This window comes from Suncus etruscus, chromosome 16 (genome assembly GCF_024139225.1).
Source record: "Suncus etruscus isolate mSunEtr1 chromosome 16, mSunEtr1.pri.cur, whole genome shotgun sequence".
In the NCBI taxonomy this organism is placed as follows: domain Eukaryota; kingdom Metazoa; phylum Chordata; class Mammalia; order Eulipotyphla; family Soricidae; genus Suncus; species Suncus etruscus.
The window spans coordinates 2708872-2726968 of NC_064863.1; the positions used below are offsets into that span (position 1 = coordinate 2708872).

Here is an 18097-nt window from a genome sequence, read left to right on the forward strand (position 1 = left end):
CAAATGCCCTACCCACTGTGCTATTGCTGTGGCCCCCTTGAATTTGAACATTTAAACTGTAATTTTTCTCTTCTCTTGAGGGCAAACAGGAAGGCTGGAGGGTATTGGAGTTGTAGTAATTTACTTCCTTTAGGAGAATGAAGACTTTAGCAGTGTATTTTCTTCTGTAAAGTTATTTTTCTTGGCTATAGGGAAGGCATTGTTATGTTCATAATTCTCCATGATTATTCATTTTTTCTCTCATTAGATACCCCCAAAATTTCCCAGATCTTTGTAATGAGAAACTTGCAGGGTTCAAGAATAGCCAACAAAAATGAGGGAACTCCCCTGTAATTGTTACTTCGAGAAGCTCATCACGTTTTTATTAGTCTCCAACTCAGTTTACAATAACTGATCAAAAATTAAAACGTTTTTATGCTACATAAAGCCATTTTATGCTATAAGAAGTTTCTATTAGCACATCACAATCTGAATACATGGGTAGATTTTTTATCTAGTGTTTATTAAAACTTAAGTTGATGGATCCAAGAAATGCCACTTTTATTTGTCCATATTTTTCTTGTTACAAGAACAAAATGAAGATATTATTTTAAGTTTTTACAATATCATGTTGAAAATGTTAGTTTGTTACTGAAACAGACTCATCGAGATAATTTCTAACAGTTCTTAAACTATTGTGTCACTTTCTCAGCTATTATATCCATAGTCCTCTCTTTCAGCTAGTTTCTTTAGCATCAGGAAACTGAACTCATCCTGAAGCATCCAACATTTATCTAAACCAGTAAAGGTGACTTGATTTTTTTGTTAAAAGGCAATCTATTTCTTAAAAGAATATCAATTTTTGAGAGTAAAATTTGAGGAATATTTTTCCAAATGAATATTTATTATTAATTTTATGTTCTCAGAAATCTGAATATTATAATGAATAAAAGGTAAATTAGAATTTATTGTGAATTAGAATTTATGATGACTGAATAATAAATACTAAATGATCTTTAAGAATGTTTTAGATTTTGTCATATTCCAAGCTAGGCAGTCATAACTTATTTTTTATCATTTTTAAAAATTAGGACACAGCACCAAAACATAGTACAGCGGGGAAGACACTTGCTCTATAAGTGCTCAATTTTGAGTTTTGAGTCTTTTGTTTGTATGTTTTTTGGGCCACACCTAGTGACACTCAGGGATTACTCCTGGCTATGCGCTCAGAAATTGCTCCTGGCCTGGGGAATCATATGGGATGCTGGGGATCGAACTGAGGTCTGTCCTGGATCTGCCACATGCAAGGCAAATGCCCTACTGCTGTGTTATCTCTCTGGCCCCACTGGTTTGATTTTTAGCACTTCCTTTGGTACCCTATTCACTCACTGCCACAATTGCTCATTAAGAGCAGAACCACAGGTAACTGTGAGCATGCCAGGCACGGCCCCGAAACTCAACATCAATTCTTAGAAATAAAAAAGTGATTTAATAAAGTTACCTTAAAAAGTCACTTAGCAAAGCACTTAATAAGGCAAATGAGTTATTTAGTTCTATATCATGATCTAGTTTCCTATTACGTTGAATGTTACATTCTATGTCACTCTTTTTTTTTTCATTTAATAATTTATGCACACAGGTCTCATTAAGTTTCACAAATAATATTTTCTACTATATTATATTTAGATTTTGATTCTTTTGTTTTCCCTGGATAACTTTAACTTGTACTTAAACTGAAAATTTCCAGCAGTCCTTTCTGGGTTTTAGAATGGACTAATTTTTCTTCATATACACTTTCAGAAACCCTCATATATTTTGATGTCTGTTATAATGGAATATTTACATTATGATGCTATGCATAATAAGTCTTCCAATTTAATATAAACTTCTAGAAGTCAAGGACTTTGTGTCTAGCCCAATGATATATTCCTTGGATCAGCAGAGCCCCAGACAATCTTTATAAATGACTGAAAGTTTATTCTTCTATTTAATTTTATGACAGACCAAATCATTGAAACCACAGAAACAGATAAATCAAACACCTAACAAGGAAGTACTATGAGTTACGATATTGTTAATGATAATTTTATTCATGCATTATTCCAACACCACCTCTGCCACAAGAGTGCCAGCTTTGCTCCACCAATGTCTTAAAACATCCTCCCATTGGCCCCTATTCTCACAAGTAAGTTCACTAGTCCACTCGACCAACTCTCCAATTCTGCTGCCTTCTGTTGCATCCTGACTACGCCTCTTGATATCTCAGATATCAAGATTGCCCTGTTCTCCCTTTGAATGACTTCATTCACATGGTACTATCTAGTTCCATGTGACAAGTTGCATTATTTCTTTCCTTGTAGCTGAGTCAAATATTCCACTGTGTATAGTTACCACATCCAAATAAAAAATGATTGTTCTTTGGCAAGTAGATTGATTTCAAATTTCAGATATTTTGAATTGGGTTAAAGTCCAGACAGAAAAGCCAATATCTTTTCAAAATAGTATTTTGGTGTCCTTTGGGTTGCTGTAGATATGTAAAAATACTGGATCATATAGGAGCAAAATTCTTAGTTATTTTTTTAAGTGCTCCTATTGTTTTGCAAAGAAGTTGAACCAGTTAATATTTCTACCAGCAATGGATGAGGATTCTATTATCTACATCTTCATCACCATTCATTGGGATATTTTTGTTTGCTTGTTTGGGTCACACTCGGTGGCTCTCAGGTATTTCTCTTGACTCTTCACTCAGAAGTTGCTCTTGGTAGGTTCGGGGGACTAAAGGAGAAGCCAGGGATTGAACTCAAGTTCATCCTGGATTGCTGCATGCAAGGCAAACTTCCTACCCCTGTGCTATCACTCCGGTCCCCCACTGGAATTTTTTTATGTGTTTCAGTCATTGGTGTGAAGTGCTATCTCATTTCTTTGATTTGCATTTCCTGATAATATGCTACCAGAGCATGTTTTTCATGTAACTACTGGCTATCTGTATATCTTCTTTGAGGTAGTTTATTTTAATCTCTTCACATTTTTAAAGCTATAGTAATTGTTGTGTATGTAAATATTTTAGGGGATTATTATGTTACTGACCCTACCCTGATCTACCCTGATCGGTGATTGTGCCCTACCCTAGGGTGTGACCTGGCATTCTGCCCCACCCTAGGGTAGTACCTGATTCTGCTTCCACCATTGGTTGGTATCTGATCCCACCATTGGGTGCTACCTGATTCTGGGGGATAAAAACAAGGGTCTGTGGAAAGCGAGGGACTTTTTGCTGGAACTAAGGCTGAGACTTTAGACTTCAGTCTTGTCCACCGAATAAAGCTAATTTTTCCGCAAGCCTGACTGTCTGCGAGCTGTTTACCAGCTGTTTCACCTCAGAACCGACAGCTAAACAGGGTGGCAGACGCGTGCTCCGAGCTGGAGGGGAAAGACCTCATCCTCCATCCCTCCATCAGTCAACCTCTTCAGGGGCTGACTTGAAACAGTACCCACCAATCTACCATCTACCTGTTCCTTCTAGGAAATACTTTCTGTTTTTTTGTTTTTTTTCCTATATAAACTGTTTCTGTGGAAGCAAATTATCTACCGTTTTAGGACATTTTAGGACTTGAGTCTACCATTTTATACTCTGCCAGATTGCTTAATAGATCTAGCACATTTTTTTCTTGATTGATTGACCACTTTGAGCAGCAGTATGACTGAACCTCATATTATAAAGAACGTTTTTGTCATAGTCAGCTAATATGTCATTTTTTGGAATTGTGTTTATTTTTGATGTTGCTCTTTACAATCACTTTAGATGGTAATAACATTAAATCTGCGTGTTTATTGAACAACCTTCTAGATTAATTTGTGCCAAATTGTATATCTACTATCCAAACCCCAATGCAAAGAATCCTCTAACCCGCAACCAAAATTTTCTGAAAAGAATTATGCATTGAAAAAGAAAAACAGGAGAAATGTGAAATATATCAAGGTTCGTAAAGCAGCTGTTATGCGTAGAAAGTGAGTGCACTTTATGGCAGTTTTTAGTATCTGCTCCAGCTGCAAATGTGTAATATAATCTGAAAATCATACCGAGTAGTATTCATTTCAATGTGTAAACTTTATTGACAAGAAGACAGCTTCAAAAGAAACAGCAGAGCCCATTTCGTCAATTTTGTTTGGAGGAGTTTCTTGGTAAATAAAGACAGAACAGAGCATGATCACGTATGTGACACTTTAAATCGCACTTCAAGGCACGCAGCCAATTTTGTAACTTGTATGGCATGAATAAGAAAGCAGCGGTTTTCTCTAATTAGAGCATAAGACTATCTTGATAAGTGTCTTATATGTTGATGCTCATATATCCTGTGTATATCATTATAAACACTTGTTACACAGATACCTCTCACCCCTCACATTCACACACAGCTTATTTTATTGTCTTAGGCCAAATCATTGTGGGAAAGACTGTGATGTTTTATCCCTAGAGCAATGCGTGTCTCACAATCAAGTTGGGATATAGCCATTTTCACATTGACAAATTTACCTTCTGTTAGCTTGCTGGCGATATATTTCTGCTGTGCGTATAAGGAGATGATCATTTCTTCTCTCCTTATATTAGCATTGTGAATTACATCAGATTTTTAAAATACTTGCCTAAGATACAATTACAAATTATTAATTCCTTAAAAGCTTTATAGACTTTACTTATGAACTAATAGAATCTGTGGGTTTTTTTTTGTGTGTTTTGTTTTGTTTTATTTAATTTTTATTTTCTGTCTCTGAGCTCAGAGATCACTTTTGGTTAGGTTTCAGGGACCAGCTAGTGTTCCAAAGATTAAAGCCCTGTCAGCTGCTTGCAAGGCAAGCACCTTGCCCCCTCTACTATTTTCTCCAGCTCAGGATTCTCTCTTCTGTTGAATCTTTCTTATCAGGACTTATCTTTCTTTGTCTGACCATCAGCATTTTGTTTTGTAAATATTCTTTATTTTTTTATATCTATCTATTTTTACCTTTTATTAATTTCTTTTCTTTAGTTCTGTTCTGCACTTATTGTTCAGAGATGTTCATTTGAAGTTATATATATATACATATATATACGTATATATATATGTATATATATGTATATATATATATGCGCCCTGTGATGCTCAGGGGTTATTCCTGGCTATGCACTCAGAAATTGATCCTGGATTGGGAGACCATATGGGATGCCAGGGGGTCAAACCGAGGTCCATTCAAGGTCTAGCTGCATGCAAGGCAAATTCCCTACCACTGTGCCACTACTCTGGCTCCAAGAAGTTTTATATATTTATTTTTTTTCTAAATTGACTGTTTTGACCCACATGTTTAACTTTTGGACCTGACTCATTAGCTTACTTTGTTGTTTTTTTTTCCCCAAATTTTCTACATTAATTATATTTCACAGAATATGTTTACTTTGTTTATTTCTAAATATCTTGATATTTTTGTTATATTTTTCTTAAATCCAGAAGATATATTATTTCATATAACATATATTTGGTATATTTAGTCTTTTTTTGTTACTAATTAACTGTATTGTACTCAGAGAAAAGAAATTATATTATATTATCATTTGTAATTTATATCATTTTAAAGATCACTTCTCGTAGTGCTCAGGGAATCAAATCTAATGCTAGAAATCAAACCAGGGTTATCTGCATGCAAGGCAAATGTCTTAACCCTGGTATTATCTCTCTGGCTCCCATGTGTTTTACTTTGATACCACTTGTATTAAATATCACAAGTTATTTTGCTGATGATTTGTTTCTGCATATTTAATAATTCTAGATGAAATTTGGATTGACATTACATATTGATCTTTGGAGAATACCTACATATTAAATTTTTGCATGAGACTTTGTTTATATAAAAAGAAGTCTTATTCTGGGCTCAGATAATTAAAATTTTTTTTATCAGAACATTAGGAAGTCACTTGGGAAAAAAATTATCATGTGGAAATGTTACAGGTCCCCTTTATTCTTACATTTTTTTTCCCAACTTAAATGCAAGGCACTTTTTGATTACCTAAATAACCTTCACAGCTTCAGGGAATACATTTCTTCTATTGAGAAGTGTTGTATTGCACAAAATTTTACACAACTACAACTAGAATTTTACAGGACCGAACTAGATTTTTTTTTGTTTGTTTTGTTTTGGGGCCACACCTGGTGATGCTCAGGGATTACTCCTGGCTCTGTGCTCAGAAATTGCTCCTGGTTTAGGGGACCATATGAAATTCTGGAGGATCCAACCGCGGTCCATCCTAGGCTAGCACCCGCAAGGCAGACACCCTACTGCTTGCACCACTGCTCCAGTCCCAGAGCTAGAATTTTACTAAAACTAGGTCAACTAATTGCTACCCAGGCATTTCCTAACTGAAAGAGTTTAAGCTGTGGAAATGCCTCTGAAAAGGTTTGGTGGGCCTTTCCTTGGAAACTTCGATTTGGTTGGCCTATTTAACAACAACAACAAAAAAGATTTAAGTGCTGAATATAGAGAAGTGCTGAGATGGGGAGTGCCAGCCTGTATTGCTATCAACATGAACTTTCCGTAATTTGTTGACATTCCTTTTTTTGTGTTTATTGAAGTAGCATTAGCGTCATTTGGGAATTCTTTTACACTGGATTATCTAGAATTAGGTATGAATAGAAATGGTTCTATGATGATGGAAAGAGTTGACTATAAGTGGTATTCAGGAAAGATGAAGAAGAGCCTGAAGAGTGCCTCCCCCTGTTTGAATCCTAGTCCCACATTGCCTGCTGTTGTCTCAGGGGCCTAGAATTTAGCCAGCTGTGGCCCTGCTGGTCTTCGCCTCACAGGAGTAGAGCTGCATACTGCCTCAGCTCTGATACTGAACTGTGACTTGGTGTCTGAATATCACTGTGTGTGATCTTACTGCTTTGAGGGCCCCCAAATAAAATAAAGGGAACGGAATGAGAATAATAGCAAATCAATTGTTTTATAATAGATTCGTTTTTCTTTTTGAGTATGATGGATAGTACAAAAGTAAGCTTGTAGAAATACTTACTGGTGACATAGAAACTTTGTATGCATGTGTGTATATATCTACATATATAATAAATTTGTATGCTCATTTTAAGTATAAAAGGGCAGCTGGACGATAGCACAGCAGTAGGGCATTTACTTTGCATGCAGCCAACCTGGGACAGACCCCAGTTCAATCCCTGGCATCCCATATGATCCCTTAAATCTGCGAGGAGTGATTGTTAAGCTCAGGGCTGGGAGTAACCCCTGAGCACTTCTGGGTGTGCGTCCCCCAATTTATTTTTAAATATAAGGAAGTCAATATGCGCAAGGGTCACCAAAACATTTGACTCTGTTCTGTGGAACACTAGACCTAGGACACTTCTTATAATTCACTAGATTTTCTTCTTTGTTTTTGTTTTTCGGGCCACACCCATTTGATGCTCAGGGGTTACTCCTGGCTAAGTGCTCAGAAATTGCCCCTGGCTTGGGGGGACCATATGGGACACCAGGGGATCCAACCGTGGTACTTCCTTGGCTGGAACTTGCAAGGCAGACACCTTACCTCTAGCGCCACCACGCCGGCCTCTCACTAGATTTTCTTTACTAATCTTTATTAAGTACTTCCTAGCAAGTCAAATATGTTTTGCTAAAAGTGACTTTTATTGTATAGTGTATTTTTTTAAGGATACACTGTCAAACTTATACTTTGCTTGGTTTGACCTTGGTATAGATATTCTTTGAAAAATCTGTCAAAGAGATTTACATTATAAGAGAAGAGCTTTGCCAAATGAAGTAGCATCCAGAACTATAAAATGTTTAATAGTTCTGAATAGCACTACTTATATGTTTGCCTTGTTTCTTCATCCAAGTGTGAAACCCATAACACTTTGGCTGGTGATCAATTCTAGTTAGAGACAAAGGACACAGGCCTAAAGGCTTAGGAGGAAATTATTTAAGGGAAATTTCATACCATTTCTCAGTTTATGATTCATAAAATTGATATCCAATTGATATCGACAAATAATTATTTGTGAAGTCTGAAAGGTTAAAAATAAGCCAAGTATTTACCGTTGGTTCATTTCTATTTATCCTTATTTCTTTTACTGACATGGCTCTTTGTTATAAGGAGACCTAGCAGTTTCCTTGGTATTTCCTATTCTCTTTGATGATTCTCTTAACTCCATTTACTGTTGCACCTTTTACTGGATCCCTAGGTTAAAAATCTTAAAATTGACAAACCAAGGAGCAAAAGTAGCAAAGTGGAGACACAAAATCAATCGCTTCTGCTGCCAAGGCCTTTGTACTGACTGCAGCTACTGTTATTTCCTTTCTGAATATTGCATTGTAATAGATTCTTCAAAACAAGAATTCTTCAAAAATAAAAACTTGATGTTCGTTTTTATCTTTTTTTTTGCAGATTAAAACACTTGGCAAAGAATAAAACATATGAAACATATGGACTTACATATTTAATGGAAGAGAATAATAATATGTGTATGTTTTGTTTCAAATACTCATTTAAAATTATGTTGATTGGGGGGAATAAAAAATTATGTTGATTATGGAGGCCAAGGGAATTCCCTTTCTAATTTTCCCAATACTTACTGTGCCTTTGGGAAAAAAAAGAAGAAACATTAAGTTTTTTATGTAGTTTCTGGTTTGGGTTTTTTCACTGTTTTTTTTTGTTTGTTTGTTTCTTTTTGTTTTGTTTGTTTTGTTTTGTTTGTTGTTGCTTTGTTGTTGTTTTTGTTTTGTGACTTTCTTCTTTTTTCCATTTCTTTTTCTAACTTGATATTTATAACACCTAGATAAATTCCTCCCAGTTTTTTTCTTTTTTCTTTTCTTTTCCTTTTTATCTCCAACAGAAGCACATAACTTGAATCATCTTATTCAGCCTCATAAATTGAGGGGGAAAAATGGATGGTACCAGGACCAGACAGACATATGAACATTTAGTGGAAATAAAAAATAATCAGACTTAAACACCAAACCCAAAGTCAATGACAACAGAATCGATACCCAATCTACAACAAACAGAGGGGAGCAGTTACACTAACAGTCGGGGGGGGGGGGGGCAGGGGGAGGGCAAAGAAGAGAAATATGGGATGATGGGAAGTATGCTGGAAACAGGGATGGAGGGAGGACAACGATTGGAATGCCCTTGATTCATTGTCACTATGTATGTGAAAGATTCGTAATTCACTTTGGTCATAATAAAAAAAATTATGTTGATTAATAATCAAAGATATGATTAGACTTATGTTATTTTGCTAAATTGGAAATTAATGCTATGGAATAAAGCATTGACAAAAAACTTCATTTGATAGTATGAGATTAGTACAGATTATGAGATAGTAAGGATAACATCTTGATAACATTTAAGTATAACATTCTTTTAAACTTTTAAAAATAGCAAACAGAAAGGAAACTGGAGTGTTATAGGATTATATATCACCCAATAATAATTGTATGTTTTCAAATTCAATAATCAAAACAAAGTACGTATATTTAGTCTGATGTTATTGCTTTCATGTAAGATGCTATTTACTTTAACTCTCTATTTCAGGGGTCTCCAACTCGCGGCCCTCCGTACAACATTTTGTGGCCAGCGGCCGGCCTTCAATATCGCAGAATTCACGATTATTTGCTTAACGATTAATCGCAATACAAATCGCATTAGTAAGAAAAAAATCCCATTAAACATTCGCATACCCCGAGCAGTTCCGTTAGGGGCATGCAAATGTTTAATGCGAGTTTTTGCGATTTTTTTCTTACTAATGCGATTACTTATTGTGAATATTCGGTAAGCGAAATCCCTTATGCGGCCCTGCCTCACCCCGACTTTGCCTCCTGCGGCCCCAGGTCAATTGAGTTTGAGACCCTCTGCTCTATTTGATGGAATGACCAAGAAATCTCTATGTGTAACTTTTTTTGGGGGGGCGGGGGGACACCGGCAGCACTCAGAAGTTACTTCTGGTCTGAGTTCAGAAATTGCTCTTGGTTCAGGGACCATATGGAATGCCAGGGATCAGACCTGCATCTGTCCTGGATCAGCCTCATACAAGGCAAATGCCCTACCACTGTGCTACCACTTCGTCCCCTATGTGTAACTTTTTAATTTTGTAAAAAAAATGCGATTTTAAAAGTCTAGAAATTCTGATCTAATATCAAAACATTGAGTTTCATCATATATTTTGTTGTTTTGCTAATTAATTTTAGTAATTTTATTACTGCGAGGGAAGGAAATTAAATTTATACCATTTTTTATTTTTATTACTTATTAGAAAGGTTAGATTAATAAGCCTCAATAAGCAAATAATTAATATTTTATATGTTTACATTATTATAAGTGAAATAAGTAAAATGTGACAAAGAAATATAATGAAAAAAGTAAATATAATGAAAGGTATTTGGTGACTTTATTGTTTTTAGAAGATATGTTAAAATGCCTAGTCTTTGGATTTTGTAAAATTAGAGTAGAAAAAGAGCTTTAAAGAATAAATATTCTACTACGTTTGCCCATACCACTAAATTTTTGTTCTTGTTGTTCTTTTTTTTATAATACATTTATTTGTTTGAAGAAAATGTATCACAAAGTTGACATAACTTATCATAGTACATTTGTTTCAGGATGACACAAAGTTATTAAAAAAATAGAAAGAAACTAGAAAATCTAAATTAAAAAAGAATTGGAAAAAGAAGAGAACTCATTAGCAATTATATTTGTGAAGATTGTTGTATCACCAATAAAGTTGTTGATACAATAGCAGAAGGTTTAGAATGCTCTTTTTTTTTTTAATATGAGATAGACTAAAAATAAAATGCTGTGTGTTTGTGGCAGTTATTGTTGTTTGCGTAGGCACATTAAAATATGAAAAAATCTTTGGTCTAAAAACAGGGAGACCTTACCCCTGAAGTATTTTGGCATCAGACCAACTGCAGACTCCAGGCATACTATGTTGTCATTCTCTGTGTCCCAGTAACAGCTCTTCACCATCATAGTGTTGCTGTCAGTTTTCTGTAGCTATAGATCCTGGTTTCGGTACAGGTCCTATGTCAAAGAACAATGTTGTTGAACAACATTGCTGTTCTTATTGATCTTTGCCATACCCGGCAGTACCGAGGGCTTAATCCAGGCTCTGTACTCAGGGATAATTTCTGGCAGAACTCAAAAATCATATGTAGGTAGTACAGAGAGGAACAAAATGTAGTTGGCTGCGTGCTTTATAACCCCACTTGTGTCATTTTTATTAATATTATTTTTTTACAAGAATTATAACTGTGGCTTTTTGTTTGTTTGAGCCACACTATTGTTACTCAGAGTTCATTTCTGTCTTTGAACTCAGGATTGGCTTCTAGAGGGGCTCAGGGGTTCTGTAAGACAGAACTGCATATCTCCTGTGCTATTCTCCTGGAAGAAAGCTACTTAAAAATATTCTTTATGGCTTTATAAGGAGAGAGCAGGCGTCCACCCCTGACTAACCACTGAGTGTCACCAGGTGTGGCCCCAGACCAAAAAAAAAAAAATTCTGTAATGTCATATTCATTTCTTTCAAATAATCTTAATTATTATCCTCAGGAAAATCAAAAGATAGTATTTCACTTGAATGGCATGCTAGTTTTTCAAAGTAGTGCTATAGTCCCATCTTTAGACTTATGGATTTTTACAAAATACAGAATCAAAAATTTAACAATATTGTATTTTTTATGTACTTAAATATTCTGTACAGGTGGGATAATTTTTCCAAAAGAAAGCAGCAGTGCTCATTTTTGGTGGTTTTCTGTGATCCATTTACTGAGTCTAAAAAAACTTTCTGCAGTCAATAAACTAAGTTAACTGCAGAAAGAAAATAGTTCACATGAACTTGTCTGTTGTCCAATACATTAAAAAATCAGAGGGAGGTGGTGGAAAAATCAGTGTTGATTCTTCCCAGACTTAAGAATTATTCTATTGTTGGGGCCGGAGAGATAGCACAGCGGGTGTTTGCCTTGCAAGCAGCCGATCCAGGACCTAAGGTGGTTGGTTCGAATCCCGGTGTCCCATATGGTCCCCTGTGCCTCCGTCCAGGAGCTATTTCTGAGCAGACAGCCAGGAGTGACCCCAGAGCACCGCTGGGTGTGACCCAAAAAACAAAAACAAACAAAAAAAAGAACCATTCTATTTTTACCTGATATTAACTATTACCAAGAAAGTTTATTGGTTTTGAAGAAGAGCAAAAATATGACAGTTCCTCTCAAAAACAATTAGGAATATGTGTTGTGTGTATTGTGTGTTAAGATATTCTTTTATAATATTTTTATTTAAACACCATGATTACAAACATGACTGTAGCTAGGTTTCAGTCACAAAAAGAACATCCCCTTTCACCAGTGCAACATTCCCACCACCAATGCCCACTATCTCCCTACTCCAAGAATGATTTTTTAAGAATACTTTTCCTGTTAAGACTCACATTTGATATTAGTGCCATGTTATTGATAAAAAATCTGTATTAGCAAAGTTAGGGGCCAGAGCAGTGGCTCAGTGATAGGGCATTTGCCTTGCATGTGGCTGACCTAGGACAGACCATGGTTTGATCCCCCAGTATCCCATATGATCCCCCAAGCCAGGAGCGATTTCTGAGTGCATAGCCAGGAGTAAACCCTGAGTGTTACCGAATGGGGTCCAACCCCCCCAAATATTACATATCAACTATTGCTCTATAAATTATTATAAATAACTGTAATAAATAATTATAATTAAATATAAATAAAATAATTATAATTAATATATCAATAGTATAACTATTGCTCTCTCTATATAGTATAATTGACTTAATATATAGTAATATATTGCTCTCTATATATAGTATAATTGGCTTAAAAAGTAATGTGAGACAAAAATAAATTTCTTCCTTTCCTCCTATTCTCCAAGTCTTTGTCTATATTAAGACATATATTTTTGTCTCTCTATATTTTTGTCTAATTTCCTCCTATTCTCCATGACTTGGTCTATATTAAGACATATATATTTGTCTATATATTTTTTCAAAGATGTATATATTTATCTATAGATAGTACATTCTATATATTAAGTATCCCCTTTCTCTGTTTACAGAGGAAGTTACAACTTTGATGATGTTTTTAATCTCACTAGTACCAGTATGTCCAGAAAAGAGAGATAAATGGCTGGAAATAGGAATAAGGGGAAAAGAATAAAAAAAGGGGGAAATGAAAGTTTGTATTAAATAAATTGTATAATATTTTCTATATATTTTCTGCTACTTGCTGACTTGATTCCATCTTATCAGCTTCCATATTCACTCATATTCATGAACACTTTTTTGAAGCTAAAGAGAAATTTATGCTAAATATACCCAAGTCATGTTGATGTTTTCTTCTTTCCATAACCAATGTTGGCACCTTAAAACAATGATGATAGCATGCAAATTTTTATACAATAACCTACTTAGGATTCTACAATAAATAGATCCCATATCCATCACTTTGAAACATCATCGCAAAGATTAGGGGGAAGCAATGTGCCCGTATGTTTCTTATTTTCCAGATCAATCTGTTTTCCTTCATTTTAATTTATAATCAGCACCACTGATGCTTCCTAATCGTATCAGACCTGCCAATCCTTTCAGAAGCAAAACTGATTTTACATCAAGGAACCTGGCTTGTGTTCATGGAAAGGTTTTTGTGCCACTGTGCTCCAGAAGTTTTTTTTTTACTGGTTCTCAACACATTTACACAGCTGAGATGCAAACCAGTGTTCCAATAATTGGTTGACAAAATATTGTTCACCTGAGCAAAGCGATAAATATTCTCAGGCCAGTGGTACTGGTTTGTGCTTTTGATGGAGAAGACATAAGTACGTACGTACGTACATACATACATACATACACACAGAAGAAAACTGCTCCAGAAAAAGTCTGAAATAAAATAGGGACTACTGCTTGTAGCTAAAGGTGTGTACACCTGAAGGAGAGAGAAAAAAGATAGGCTTATGTTTCTTTTTTTCCCTTTTCATCTTTGAACAGTGTGGGATAGCAGAAGAATACAATCTTAGGAAAACACAATTTTCCAGGCAAGCCCTGGGTGGGTATTTTAGGCCTATAAAGCAGATAGCGGATGAGCTTGCCCTGCTTGCTGTAAACTGGAGCTGTGTCAGGCTTCACTAGGCACACAAGGCTCTGATTTTGTATCATTAAAGACTCATTATCTCTTTTAACTTCTGTTGAAAGCATTCATCCATATCCAAAGCTGCTGAAACAATAGAGGCTCCGAGCTCAGTAATAATGCCCCCCCCCCTTTTTTTTTGCCAGCTTAAAGAGCCTTTAAAGGATGAATTGGCTTTCACAATGCAGAAACAAAAAGCCACTGCTCAGGAAAATATGAAAGGTTATTTCTGTAGGTAACTTAAATTTTAAAGAGTGGAGTAAAAACCTTGGCTGTGGGTTTCTCAGAGCTGGGAATCTAAGTATACCTGAATGCTAAATTCCTATTGGAGCAATATTACATTTTCCAAAGCTGAATGGTATGCCTTACTTATGCTTTGCCTCAAAGAGAAAAATACTTTAATAAGAATGAAACAGGCTTGGTGTATTGATCTTGCCAATTTGTTTGGTATTAATATATATTTGGCGGGGAGCGAAACTCTCCATTGAATTCAACAGTGGATTATAGGCACAGGACTTTCTACATTTACTGGCTTTGTTTACACTTTCATTATACCTCTACTGCATTATCTGATACCTTCATACAGTTTTCAATCTTATAGCTACTTTAATCTCTTTCTGCACTCAGCATATCTGAGTGCGTTTGTTGGCATAAGGGAATTTTGAAGGTTATATTACAGTACATGAATCAACAGAAAATGAAATGCACTGGAGACACGATCAGCCAGTTTTAATTCATTGCAGAAAGTTATAGATACTGAAATGCATTTAATGCAATCTGATCTCTTTATTCAGTCCTGAATTTATGAGCAATTCACCAGGAGTCAAATGACAACTTTGTTTTAAAAATAGTAGTCTCCAGTAATGCCGTTCTAATATATCTCTGACATATTTACATCTAAAGAGTAGGGAAAAGTGAAATCTTTGAACATAAATTTCTCCTTTCAAGAAAAAGAAAAGCCAAGAAAGATGATACTTTTGTTCATTGAAACAGTATCTATCACTGTAACATAGGTCAGGGTGGTGCTAATAGTTAAATAAATCTGACTCATCAGTGCAGCAAGTAAACAGATTAGAAGCCCCCTCGATTTCTGAGCATTTAATTTTAGGAGTTGGCAAATAGCACATCATTTAGCTCAGCTCTATCCAAAGGAAAACATTTTTTTTTGTCTTTCAGCAGGTTTACTTTTGATTCAGAATGATCACATGCTCCTGGGTCAGGCTAGACAGTGGCTTCCAGGAAATTATTGTTCATGGATATACAAACAGAAAAAAAAAAGAAATACAAACAGATGTAAAATGTCCAAAGTAACTGGCTTTAATATGTAAAGTCTTTATTCAGATTGCAAGTCATTTGGTCATGATGACCCCATCGCTATTCCCCTTACCTGGGAAGAGACAGGAAACCCTGATCATTCACATTTGAGAAATCTTTCTCCCACACCATAGCACAGGCTTTCCATTGGAGGTCAAATATGGGACTGCCACTGAGTCCTTACTTTTTGTTTGTTTGTTTGCTTGTTTGTGTGTGATACTCAGCGATGCTCAGGAGGCATTCTTGGCTCTTCACTCCAGAATTATTACAGGCAGTGACCTGCGGACTATATGGGATTTGGGGAATTGGCTTGGCTATGTGCAAAAGCAAAAGCAAGCATCGTGCCCACTGCAATTGCTCTACAACTCCATTACTTGATCTTTAATATACAAAATTATAATCAATTTTAAACCAAATTTCCTTTTTCTCTTTCTGACAAGTCCTTAATTATATAGAAAAATTATTTAGATTCTTTTATTTATAACAAATATTTCTTTTAGCTAGTATAGTAATAGCATCTCACTTTATACTTTTTTGTTTGTTTGTTTTTGGGCCATGCCTGATGGTACTCCGGTATTACTCCTAGCTCTGTTCTTAAAAATTGCTCCTGGCAGGCTCAAGGAACCAAATGGAATGCTAGGTATTGAACTCAGGTCAGCTGTGTGCAAGGCAAACGCTCTACCCACTGTGCGATTGCTCCAGCCTCAGCATCTCACTATAAATGAGGAGATTGTCAACATTATTGTATTATATAAGAATTATGAGAATATTAAAATATTTTACATATAATGTTATAGTACTTACATAAATAATTATGCAAACGATGTGCCATCTATGTGCATGTAAAATGAAACCTTAAGCTTCATTAACAATTTTATACAATACAATAATATTTGGAGGTCATTTTAGTGATTGATTTACTAGATTAATTTTTCAGCTGAAACATAAATTTAAATTACTTAAACATTATAACTAGTAAATATTTTCTTGTAACCGTTGAATGGCCAGTCTTTATATATGTTTACATTTTAGATATATTCAAGTAAAAATCTTATGACTTTCATGTATTTCTATGTCACATAAATAAAAATACATATTTTACTTCTGTTCATTTTATTCTAGCAAAAAGAATATTATAGAGTTTTTTTATATTTCTATTAACAGTAGATAACAGAAGTGGAGCAAAAGAAAAAAAGTACATTAATAAAGAGGGAAGAATTCATTTGAAGAATTTATGGACAAATGTCCTAAAATTTTGGTTCATAGAAATCAAGAATAAAATCAGTGTATTAGCATTATCCACTAACAGTCTAAGTAGACAAAAATCTTAATCTTATCCAGTTTAAATAAACTAAGAAATAGTGTTTCTACCCTTTTCTTTGAGGCCAACAAATATCAGTGTTAGAAATGCTTCTTAATATATAACCTGAGTATTCCCTTGACCATTTCACATTTCTCATTTCTTTTTAGTGGCTTACAGAAATTAATTGACTGTTCTTACTTTCCCTCAGCTCTATTTTTCACCCAACTTATTCACATTAAGTTCTTTACTTTTTTTGTTATGGCTGAATTTTCATAATCAAACATTTTTATTTTAAATTTGTTTTCTAGATACATGATATGGTATACAAAAAAGATAGTGTAATATATGTTTCAATGATTTTCTATGCAGTTTAAAGTGGTGTTTCTATTTAGTAAACACTGAATCCTTAATAATGTATTTCATTTTCTGTTACCTATAAAAAACATATTGTGAAATCTTATCAGTATTAATAATTTGTTACGTATTTATCTTTTTGAATAGTTGTGTGTATATATAATTTTCAGGATAAATTTTTTTTTTTAAATATGGAACGCTTCACGAATTTGCGTGTCATCCTTGCACAGGGGCCATGCTAATCTTCTCTGTATCGTTCCAATTTTAGTATATGTGCTGCCGAAGCGAGCACTCAGGATAAATTTCTACTTCTTTCTTGGAGTAATATTTTTCTTGGTTATGTTGAACTTACTAATAGGATGACCATTATATAGTTTATATTTTTCTCATGAACTACTGACTGAAATGTTAATAACTATTTCAACTTTCTTAAATTATAAAAGTGTGTACAAAAATATATAATTAGCTGTGAGATACTAGAGATCCAGATATCTTGGGAGATACATATAAGAAAGCTCATTAAACTAGCAAGCAAGTTAAGAAATTTATGTACATAAAACATATTACATTTAAAAGATACTTTAAGTCTTTTTTATGTTTTGGTTTTATTTATGGGGGAGAATGATGATCACCAATTACTCCTGCCTCTGCACTCAGATCACTTCTAGTGGTGCTCAGGAACTATTTGTGGTGCTGGGTGTGAAATCACCTCACATGTCATATTCCCAACTCCATGTGAGTTGCAGGATTCATTGCAGGGTAGCTTCGAAGAATTAATAAGCCAAGCCAGTCAGGAGAGAATCATGGAGTTGTTTGGTTTCTCAACTCATAGTCTCTCTGGGCACATCAAACTGACCTTTCTTTATTCTACCAGTAAAATTTAACCAGGTGGGGGAGGATTGACTGAGCTCCAGGTAGATTTTTACATATCAAAAGGACAGGTATAAAGGAGAGAGGAAAGAGAATGCCTCTGTTTTGGGTAAAAGC

General features: G+C 34.9%; 1 non-coding gene across 1 annotated transcript; it reads right to left on the reverse strand.

Annotated features, from left to right (window-relative positions):
- Nucleotides 1–17295: 17295 nt before the first annotated feature.
- LOC126032945 (U6 spliceosomal RNA) lies at nucleotides 17296–17402 on the reverse strand. The gene has a single exon (XR_007504103.1). It is a non-coding gene; the product is annotated as a U6 spliceosomal RNA (small nuclear RNA).
- Nucleotides 17403–18097: the final 695 nt, after the last annotated feature.